Here is a 12084-nt window from a genome sequence, read left to right as displayed (position 1 = left end):
CCCATATATTTCAGAGCCTGGTGAAGTTTTGTCTGAGGTGGAAATCACTTAGTAAAAAAATTTAATGTAAGGGTTATATTAAAATCTGAGACCTCTCCACTTGGCCATTAGCTTTTGAACTTCTGAAGATGTCTTTGGTAGGTGATGAAATCTATGGAAATCATTGATGATGAAAGAAGCCTTCTCCTTGTGAATCATATAAGGATTTAACACTTAGGTAAAAACCAACTTTTTAAAGAAAGTTTAGGATTACCCAGAATGGTAATTCTGTGATCCTTAGAGTGTGAAAGCCTGATTATAAATTCAAATTGAGTAGGACCATCTCTTTGTAACTGTCTTGCTAGATAAAGAAGGGTCATATAAGATAAAATAATAAGAAAGTTGCTTTCTAAAAAATTATGAACAGTGATAACATCAATATAATAAAATTACTATAAAATAAGCTGTTAATTTTGTACAAAATGTCCTTTCTTTTTAGCAGTTACAGATTTAGAGTCTGGCTTCTTTCAAGTGTCCGACATTAAGAAAGTACTTTTTTTTTTTTTTAAGATTTTTATCTATTTATTTGACAGACAGAGATGACAAGTAGGCAGAGAGGCAGGCAGAGAGAGAGAGGAGGAAGCAGGCTCCCTGCCAAGCAGAGAGCCCGATGCGGGGCTCGATCCCAGGACCCTGGGATCACGACCCGAGCCAAAGGCAGAGGCCTTAACCCACTGAGCCACCCAGGCGTCCCCAAATGCAGTACTTTTAAAAATTCTGCCAACTTAAGCCTGAAAGTCTGTTTCCCAATAATTATGGATGACTATAGTTCAATCACATTAAGTATGTATTTTGTTCTCAAACTGCTACTGCTGATTTCTTTGAATTATAGCTAGAAGTCTCAGCCTCTGCAACAAGAGTCTTTTTGGTGATTTAAACACAGCAGTCAGAGGATTTAGCTGAATCTGTTTCCTTTTGGTATCAACAAAAAGTTTGTATTCGATGTCTGCCATTTTGGTCAACAAATGTACTTGAACTGATGATGTAAAGTCCATTCTAAGTCAAATGAGGATATTATGTAATGCAAACCTCTTGAGACTTTACAACTCCGTAATATTTCTAGGAGCTGTAATAAGGTCTTGATTCAAAATCCAGTCCTGAATGTTGGCAAAATCACACTTGAGGTGGTGTTCCATACACATGTATACATTCTGCCCTATCCCCCTCCCCAAAACCGTATTGGTGCCCTCTAAGACATGAAGAGCCCTTCACATAGCTCCACTGGAAAGAATTACAAGTGCTTTCAGTCCATCTTCACTTTTTGCAACTTTCTCTTCTCTTAGGACATGTCTTACATAGACAACAGTGAGTTCTGGAATCAGAGGACTAACTTGGAACATTATATACCAGGACTGTAATGCAAGGATAATCTTCAACAGATACTTACAGAGGACGTAAAATACAGATTCTTCATAAATTTATCAATTACCCTACTTCAAGCATTCTGAGCATCTTGAGTTATGGCATTAGTTAGCCTCTAATTTTAAGCCTTTCTTAAGTGTTGTCCTGTGTTGGTAAAGTCCAGGATTGGTCCTTGAATGGTATCTATTACTCTAAGAGCAAGTTGCTGATTTTTTTTTTTTTTTAATATTTGTATAATTGCTTAGCATGAGCTAGGATTGTGGCTGTCTTTCCTATCCCTGGAGGGTTATTGAGAAGAAGCAGATGGGCAACCAAACTTCATTGACAAATTTTTGAATGGTTCTCAGAATGCCCTGGTGAAAAACATGGCTGGTATTTTTCAACCCAGTTTAGTTTTCTACTTTTGTCTGTCATGCAGATAAACAGCTCTGAGGGTCCAAGGGGAATTGTTATATCACCAGCATGTCTATACAACTACTAATGAAAATCTGACTCTGGAAAGTTCAAATTAGTGTTGTTACACATTTAGAAACATTTATTATTATATAGTACTGGTAGCTCACGGTCATTGTAAAAAAAAAAAAAAAGAAAGAAAAGTTACATTGATAACTAAACAAAAAATACCTCTCTTGAAAGCTTACCAACCAGAGATTGCCATTGTAAATATTTTGTTATATATTTTCCAAAAATTTTCCAAGTAACAGTTGACTAATATTCTTATACTATTCTATTACCGACTTTTTCTACCAACATATCATTAAAATCTATTTTAAAATGAATATACATGATAATTTTCATGGCTACATAACATTCCCTTGGGTGACAATTAATTACTAACAACTAAGACTTATTGGGAGCTAATAGTCAAGTGTCTGATCAACTAGTATGTAACTGTCTACCTTGAAGAAAGTGACTACTCTGCTTCAGTGAAATCCTGCCCCTCACTTTCCTCAGGTCACCTTCTCAATATAGTTTTTAAAGATTTTTTTTTTTATTTATTTGACAGAGAGAGAACACAAGTAGGCAGAGTGGCCCAGAGAGAGGGAAAGGGACAGGCAGAAGCAAGCTCTCTGCTGAGCAGGGAGCCTGATGCAAGGCTCAGTCCCAGAATCCTGGGATCATGATCTGAGCCAAAGGCAAACGCTTAACTGACTGAGCCACCCAGGTGCCCCACCTTCTCAATATTTATCACAACTTTTTCCCATCCATCAGGACAAACAGAAAAGGTATTTCCAAATTAGGCTCCAGAAACTTCTCTCAAAATTACACATAAGCTAAAATAACTGTAAAATAAACTATTTCATTTATTCTATTTTTCCATCTTGATTTACTTTTAAAAAAATATTTTATTTATTTCTTTGACAGAGAGAGGGAAAGAAAGCATGAACACAAGGAGAAGGAGCAGCAGACAGAGGGAAAGAGAGAAACAGACTCCCCACTGACAGGGTGCCCGATGCAGGACCCCATCCCAGGACCCTGGGAGCATGACCTTAGCTACCAAGGTGCCCCCTGACTTGATCTATTTAAAATGATTTATTTATTTATTCTATTTTCCCATCTTGAGTTATGCCTTGTTCAGTTCAATATTCCTAGCTCCCTAGGAATATTATGTGAGTACAGCACCAGAGCATAGCACAAATAATGCAACACCAACAACGCAAATGTCCCCAAGTTTGAACATTATTAGGGAAGAATCTGTTTCTTTGACTTTGCCAGCTTCTAGAGGCTACCCATATTCCTTGGCTCATGACCCCCTTTCTCCTTCTTCAAATCCAGCAATGTCGTATCTCTCTGACCAGTCTTCTATAGTCACATCTTCTGATCACAGCTGGGAATGGTTCTTCACTTTTAAGGATCCAGCTGGTTAGATAACCCAAAATAATCTCCCTATCTCAAAGTTCTTAACTTTATCACATCTGCAAGTTTGCTTCTGCCACATAAGGTAACAGTTACAAGTACAGGAATTAGGACACAAACATTGAGAGGAACCATTATTCTGCCCACTATAATGGTCATGAAGAAGAGCATGTAGCCGTAGTCAAAATATGCTTATTGTATAATGTCCAGAGGAAAAATACTATGTATACTTTAATTATTATTATTATTATTATTGCTATATAATGATAAGTACTTTTGTGAGATAAAACATAGTAAAAATAAGACTAGAGTTAATTATACCAAATGGAACTCAAAAGACACAAACTGGCGGTGAAAGTGAGCCATCTTACTGGTTTGGAGAACTGATATGCACCTTGAAAAATTCCTTCCACATGAAATATTAATGTGTTTTTTTCTTCTAAGAGCTACTCTGCCTCAAGGCTTCAGGTGTTTCTTCTGCTCTGGTCAACAACAGGAATTTTCAAAACTTTAGTGAGTTTAAAATTGAGATAAGTTTTTAGAAAGCAAGCTCCAGTATTTTTTTATGGCAGTTGGGAATTTGCATTATTTACTTTGCTTTAAAAGTTGTTCTCTGCCTTCCCTGTGAACTACAATCCATGGGGAAAACAACAAAAACTTGCATCACTTAAAAACTTCACTAAGAACAAGGTCACGTTCGGTTCCAAATGATCTTCATTGCCTTTTAACATCTAGCTTAGCTCATTTCTTTGAGCTGTAAAATTTGAATAATAAATTTTTTTAAAAAGAACAAGAAGAGAAAGTAAATATAAACTAATGAGGAATTGTAGGAACCCAACTGAAGGTTTCAGTTGCCCAGGTGCCTTTTTTGTCTGGTTTAATTTGTTTTGTGTGTCACACAAAAATGTGGCTCTCATTTCCAAATGACAAGTGTAATAGAGTGCTTTGTGAAAAACAACTGCATTATAAATGGCACTTTATGAAAGACTCTCACTGACAACTCATAGTTCTCTGACAAAATACTTTATACTAATAGAAAAAATAACAAATCTTTTAAAAACATACATTTGGGGGAGGAGGTAGCTTTGAACTTGATGAAGTCTCTGACACTACCTCATTTTAGCACAACTCCAGGAATTGAGTGGATTAGAACTTGGGAGGATGCATGCGGGAAGGTACTTCAAATACGTTCCTCTTCTGGGAGATCCTGCTAACACTCAGGTCATCTCCCTCTCTGGATGGGGAGTAGAGCTTGAAACATTGACCTATTTAGGACATTTTTTCATAGACAACTCTTGGCACAGAGTAGAGCCTCGAGGAACATTAGCTGAATAGAAATCTAAATTTGTAATGATCATCTTCCCAGTAGAAATGCAACACCTTGAGATATTTTAATGGCTTAATCTGTATGGGTCACAAGTACAGCCTTCATGACGGAGTATGAATCAATATCTAATGACTTTCTACCACCTCTCACCCAACAGAGTTCTGTGCTGTTTTCTCTGCCTCTGCTGATTTCTTATTCTATTCCTTTCTTGCCAACACAGTGGTCAGTGGCACTTGGGGGAATTCTGCCATCTATGGATAATTCTCATCATCAGAAAGATTGCTGACCCTTTGTTTGGTCATCAAATAATGGAGCTGGTGGATGGCGGGGAAGCCCAGCCAGGGTGATTGCAGAAATTGAGGAAGCCTCAAGCTGCTGTCTCATGCAGTGATTATGCATGATTTCACATACAAGTAACAGTTAAATTTCTTAACTTAGGTTCTGCTAGAAAATGAGCTTCATAATGTGTCAATCGACGATCAATATTATTGAGTGTTGGTATAGACAAGATCATGTTCTAAGCCCTATGAAGTCTACAAAAATAAATAAGACAGGGGAGGGACACCTGGCTGGCTTGGTCGGTAGAGCATGCCACTCTTGATCTGGGGTCATGAGTTCGAGCCCCATGTGAGGCATGAAGATTACTTTCAAAAAAATAAAAAATAAATAAGACAAGGTGGAAGTTCTGATCAGATTTGCAAGGTAATAACATTGTTTTGGCTGCATTTCAAGAGAAAGATTCTGGCTGGGAGGAAAAAGGGCTTAGTAGTTAGGGCATTTGTTTGGTTATTTTAATAGAAGCCTGTTGGTTTCCATAAGACAGATTTTTCTCTCTCATAAAAATTTGAGGTGAAAAAGTCCAGGAGGATAGGATTCCTTTTATCCTGTGGTTCCTTCATCCCCTAAGGTTTTTACTTGTAAGGCTGAAACTGACTCGTACTATCTCATCACAATCCAGACTGCGGAAAGGTGAAAGAAGAGGAAGACAAACATCTCTGTTTCAAGAATGTGCTTCAGAAGGCACACATGTCACTTCCGTTCTCAGCTTATTGACCAGAACATCCTTGGCCAGGTGACCTTGTAACTTGGTCATAGGAAGACACCAGGGAGGTTGGGAAATTTGGGAAATGTGGTCTCTAGCGGGGAGACATGGTGCTCGATTCTATCACCAAAAGGAAGAAGGGGGTGTGGGTACTGGATATAATTAGCCATTTTTGCTGTAGGAGACAAGACTGGAGGCAAAGGGATTAACTAAGAGATTATTAATGCAATTACAGTGGCCTGAACTAGGTTAGTATCCATGATCATAGGAAGGACTAAAAGAGTATTTGGAAGGAAGAATTGATGGGATATGGTAATTTATTGAATATGAGGAATAAAAGAGTAAGGAGTATTTAATTCATTTCTTCAGTATGTAATGAGTCCCTACTCTGTACCAAGCATCACCCTAGGTGCTGGATACACTGTGGTGAACAAGCAGATACTATCTGTGCCTTAAGGAAGTTAGACACTAAAATGTGATGTTCAGATTTGTATTAAAAATTACATGCCATCCATTAAGATACAGAACACAGAAGAAAGAGCAGTTTGAGGGAAAGTGACGAGTATGTGATAATCTTAATAAACTTGAGGTGCCTGTGGGACAACCAATTAGTGATATTCAGGAGATGGTTGAATATGTGAGTCTGAATCTCAAGAGGGAAATGGGAGTTGAGATACTTATGCGCTGGGGACCATCAGCACAGGTGGTAATTTGCATCCATGTGAGTAGTAAGACTGCCCAAAGAGAGGGTCGAGAAAAAAAAGAGCCTCAGACAGAACAGCTTAGAGCATGGAGGAAGTGACATCTGAACTGGGCCATAAAAAACGGGCAGGTTGGAAATAGACTAGATGGAAATAAGATGACAAATTTTATCTGAAAGCAAATACCCATGGTCTGGATGGGTTAATTGGGTGCAGGTTGTGGAAGGCCATAAGAGTAGTAATAATAATAATAATAGCAACAACAACAGTCACTGATATGTTTTTGTTTTTTTACACTAAGTGCCAAAAACACTAGGCATTTTACACATCACAGAGTTTTCTTCTTGTCCTCTCCACCTGAATTCCTCAAAGGAACTAAAATTCAACACATCTAAAATTCAACTCTTAATCTTCATCCCATATCCCATGCCCAGTCTCCTTCCAGAGTTAATTTCAGGGAATGTTGTACCTACCATTCATCCCGATGGGCAAGCCACTAACGTAGCAACTATTCTCCACACTTCCCTCTCCCTAATACATGAGATCCCATCTGCCATTCAAGTCCTGTTGAGTTTAGCTTTTAAATACCTTCCTCTATCTTATTTTTTTTTTCTACACCTCCTTAATCAAAACTGTCATCATCTCTCCATTGATTTACTTTCATGGTCCCTTGATGAGTCTCCTTGATGTTACTTCTTGCTTCCAGTGGATTCTCCTCAAGGCAACCTGAGTGATCTTTCAAGATACAACAGACCATGTCATTCCCTTTATGTCAAACCAAAGACGTCTCCATCAAAGTCTACCCTTTGCTCTTAGCTATCCTAAGAGACCAAAATTCTGAACATACTTACAAGGTCTATGTTCAGCTCCCCTCTGCCTGTTCCACCCCAGTGACTTTCTTTCAATCCTCCTATTTGAAGTTGTCCTCCCAACAGAGAGGTGATGTCCTCTGTGACCATTTTTCCTAGCCCCCTTCATCTGTAAACTCTTCCTCTGCTTTCATGTCTCTAATCATTTGTCTCTTCTCAGAACTCCTTCCCTGGCTCTTATGACTAGGACAAAATAACCTACTCTCCTAACAACCCTGAAGGGGAGGCATTTTTATCTTCATTCTACAGATAAAAAAAACTGATGCTAGAGAAAATTAGTAACATCTCCAATGTAGAGCTGATGATACAACATCTGATTCTAACCCCTATTCTGCTGCAATTATATTTGCTTTAGCAAGAGTATTTAGAAAGATATTCAATGGTAATCCTATATTAATCAATGTATCCATTTTTAACCTTTTTTAAAAAAAAGATTTTATTTATTTATTTGACAGAGAGGGACACAGTGAGAGAGGGAACACAAGCAGGGGGAGAGGGAGAAGAAGGCTTCCCCCTGAGTAGAGAGCCGGATGCAGGGCTTGATCCCAGGACCCTGGGATCATGACCTGAGCCAAAGGCAAACATTTAACGACTGAGCTACCCAGATGCCCTAACCTTCTTTTGTAAAGAAGCTTAGATCCAAGGGAGAGTAGAGAGGACACCACTCCTTTATTAGAAAGGATTTTTTAAAAAATTATACCTAAGGGTTCCCCTCACACCCACGCTACCAGGTCCTGTTCTGCAGGCATAATTGTCTAGAGATGGGACTGTAGTAGAGACATTTATCTATATGACATTTATCCATGTGCTCTGACACATTTCCCAGCTCTGACAGATAGGCAGGGTCCAGTAACTAGCTCCAACCAAAGGCTGTTAAGTTGAAGTGATGTGTCACTTCTGGGCTAAAGCATGTAAAGGAAACCCTCCAGTTTCTTCTCCTGTGTAGCAAGCTGGGGGCGGGGCGGGGGGTGTTCCTGATGACATAGCTACAAAATGAAAGCTGCCTAGATCCCTGAATCACCACTTGGAAGGGGACTGGCCTGCAAAGATACTGGACCACAGCAGATTTTGTGAGCCAAACTAAAAAGATTCTATGTGTTAACCACTCCAACATTAGATCTATTTGTTACTGCAGCATACGTTGGCCTATTTGGACTAACACAAGCTCTTTAACTAAAGAGCTCACTGATAATGCATAATTCTACTTGTTTTCTGAATCACTAGAAACTATTCTGTTAGCCATATTCCTGACCTCAGAGTTAGAGGTTGCTGCCCTGAGGTATTACTGCTGTTTAACATTGATTAAATTTCTAGATTTCTTCCACTGCCATGTTGTGCCACTGCATGATCTTTGGGAATGGTCTAATCTGTTGGCCTTTAAAATTTATTAATTGGGGAAAAAATACAGAACAGCACAAAACAAGCTTTGCCCTTCTTTAAATAGGTAATGAGAGGAATCATTACCTATTTATAGGTTTTATATATATATATATATATATATATATATATATATATTTCCATTAATAAAAGAATGGAAAGGCGCTTTGCATGGAGAAGATATAAACTGCTAGGTGCTTTATTGATGGGTGCACAAGAAGGTAAAATATCTTTTCTCTGTCTTTGAAAGTTGTCAATACTTTAATGATAAAATTAGTAGTTACTATATCCTGACACTTGGTGCAGGGTCTGTTGGAGGGATTGGTTTGAGATGAAGTTGCATTGTTTACTTAACTGAAAAATTTAAACAATGTTCGTAGGAAAAACTACAACATTTTGACTTCTAAGTCTTAGACTAGAGCATAAGGAAAGAAATTTCTTCAAAATTACTTATAAAATAGATACAGATAAAAGGTGGCAAAATCAAACCATTTGATAAGATTAAGGGCTCTTGGGGTTCAGACAGGTAATTTTGAGGTACCAGTTGGTCTTCAAAATTTATTTCTGGGTAAATAACCTTTTTGGACCCTCAGCAGCTCTCTTAGTAAATATCAGCTTGTGGTAGGTCTGCCAAGTATCTTTCATTTGCTTTTCACCATATACTCTTCATTCTTATCTACCCCATTCCTTCCCCAGGAGGCTCCTCTGTGGATTACACAAACTGATTCACTGGCCTACTGGTTTCCTGTTGGGTTTGGCCAGTGGGTATCTTTCCCAGGAGACTAGAGAGGAAAAAGCAAGGTCCGGTATTAGTTTCTCAGGCTGGCTGTGTCCCTGGATCCAAGGACATTACTCCCCCAAAAGAGGCTGTTCCACAAAAAGCTCCCCTTCAGGGTTCTGGTAACCACTTCCTTCCCTTCAGGTCAAGGAAGGTGGTAACAGTTCTGTTGCTACAATCCCCAGGTTGGTGTATTATTTATTCCTTGTGGTACCATTAAGCTCCCTATAAATACCTAGTCCATTTATAAATAAACTCTCCTAATTACTTTAATGCAAATGTGTGATCGGTTTCCTACTGGGCTTTCATTTGACATTTCCATGCATCCTCCAAAGCACAACACTCAACTCTCTGATCCTGTTTGTTTTCAAATGATTGACCATGGCTTCTCCGCTGTTTTCTCTCCACCACAGGCAGAGACCCAGGATAAGCTCCAAAGATGATGTAAGCCAAGAGATGGTATTAAGGGTCAAGAGATAGGATTGGTCTTTGGAAGGCAGTGAGCATTCAGGCTGGGGTGGGATTCAGAGATTAAGGTTAATACATTCATTGCTAATAAAAATAAAATGTTTACAGTTTAGAGAGATCTAGTTTGAGGTAGTACATTAAAATTCACATCCTCACTTTTTGTCCATAGCATTTTAGAGAGGTGGTATAGAATTTTCATTAGATTACAAAGTCTGGAGTCGATCTTTCTAGTTTAATTTTGATTTTGCCACCTACAAGCTATTTGGCATTGGACAAGTTATTTAACATCTCTGTCTCAGATTCCTTATTTGTTCAATGAGGGTAATACTACTACTTATTTGTTAAGATTTTGTGAAGATTAAAGAGGTTGGTATATGAAAGTATTTAAAATATTGTCCAACCCACAGTAAGTTCTCTGTAAATATTAACCATTAATATTTGGAACCAGAATAAATCCTAGAGTTTATTTAGATTAATTCACAAGACAAAGAAATATAGGCATAGAGATCAAATCGCTCAGCCAGGGTCACATAGCAAAGATCAATCTCAGGTTTGTTCATTGATTTGTTTGGGCAACAGATATTTATCTCACCAGTAGCAAACAAAAGTTCCATTAATTTGGCCCAGTCTATATAGAATGGTTAGAGCCAGAGTGAGAACTAAGCAAACAAATGGCAGTAACAACAAACACAACCACAAAACAAAGGCCTGGCTCCCACCTGTTCAGCTGTTTCTCTTCTCATCATAATACACATTGTAGCCTTGCCACTACAATGCCCACCTTGGATTTTAATCAGTTCTTTGTCTAGCATCCTTTGGAGAATCACCTACGGGGCTTATGATACTACATTTGGTGCTTAGATCTTGGTTTTTGGCTGATATGCAAAAATGAAAAAGAGCAAGAAATCTCCCCAGAGACTCCACAGCTGTGCACATAAAAAGCACACAAATCTTTCCAACTAAGATCTAGCAAAAAACCACCAGCAAAAAAAAAAAAAAAAAAAAATAGAGTAACTGATGCACTAAAATTTCCCCCTGGATCTGCATTTTCGGAAAGCCTCAGATGGTATGTTTTGTGTGTGCATGCTAATTTCACCCTCCTTGGTCAAACCATCTACTTCAGGGAGTGCAGAAGTCCTGCTGGTTGGGGAATTATCTCTGCCACCAGGGAAGGCAACATCTCCGTAAATCCTCATTTAACTGTGAAGACAGCTGTAAGCCCTTTAAATTCATAAATGAAATGAAATTGCAGAATTCTGTAGGGTAGGTTTGATGCTACCCAAAGATTCCCCAAGTGCAAAGCTAATCCTTGAGTTTAAAAGTAGCAAATCTAAATGTTTCCATTCAGGATAGAGGATTCCCTTGACTGCCAGGGAGAAGGGTTGGATGAGACCCAATCAAATAATAAACAAATCAAAATCTGTTGATAACTAAGGTTGGGTCAACATAGGACAGGAAAAAGTGCACAGTTGAAGTAATTTCCTAGGGAATTCCTAGGGAATTTGAAACAATGACTTGGAAGACCAAAAAGGATTAATTTTTTTTAACATTTCAAATTTGCAGTTAATAATCTTAATAAAAAAATGTTCAACTTTAAGGAGGGAAGTTAGTATATTTTTCTTGGTTCTAGCTGGATGTCAAAAGTCTGATGTCAGTTCACTGTGCTAGAATTGTCTGCTGGTGTTTTTGGACAAGCCACTCATTCTTCCCATGCCTCAGTTTCTCTATGACTGAAAATTATGTATAATCTTTGTGGGATCTGCTTTTAACACACGTACACCAATTTCTTTACATAGTGGGAGTTTGGGAATACTAACATTCAATTTGACTTATGAAAATGTAGTGTAGATTTTAAGAACACAACGATCGAAACAAATGGAGTATACCATCCTATACTATGATTGGAAAAGACAGTTAAGATTGTTTTGGGGGGTAGGAGGCGTGACACCTGGCTGGCTCACTTGGTAGAATGTGCAACTATTGATCTCAGGGTTGTGATTTCAAGCACCATGTTGGGTGCAGAGATTACTTTAAAAAATAAATAGATGAATAAAAATAAAATTGTTTGTGAGGAAGGAATGCTATTTGGAATTCAAAACACTTTCTCCACGTGCTCAGTAATGACAACAGTGGAAAATTGACCCTTAAGTTAACTTGTAGACGCATAGATCTGTTATTACATGAGCACATGTCATAAATCCTCTGAAAAATAAAATAGCCTCCTGCACAATTTTAGAAAATAATTCTTGCCTTATTACAGACAA

General features: G+C 38.2%; 1 pseudogene; it reads right to left on the bottom strand.

The window, feature by feature from the left end:
- Positions 1–845: 845 nt before the first annotated feature.
- Positions 846–12084, bottom strand: part of LOC111153529 — a 29426-nt pseudogene continuing 18187 nt past the window's right edge.

This window comes from Enhydra lutris, unplaced genomic scaffold, assembly GCF_002288905.1.
Source record: "Enhydra lutris kenyoni isolate GAN:26980312 unplaced genomic scaffold, ASM228890v2 scaffoldscaffold33, whole genome shotgun sequence".
NCBI lineage: Eukaryota > Metazoa > Chordata > Mammalia > Carnivora > Mustelidae > Enhydra > Enhydra lutris.
The sequence above is the reverse complement of the archived record's forward strand: the minus strand, read 5'-3'. Positions and strand labels throughout refer to the sequence as shown.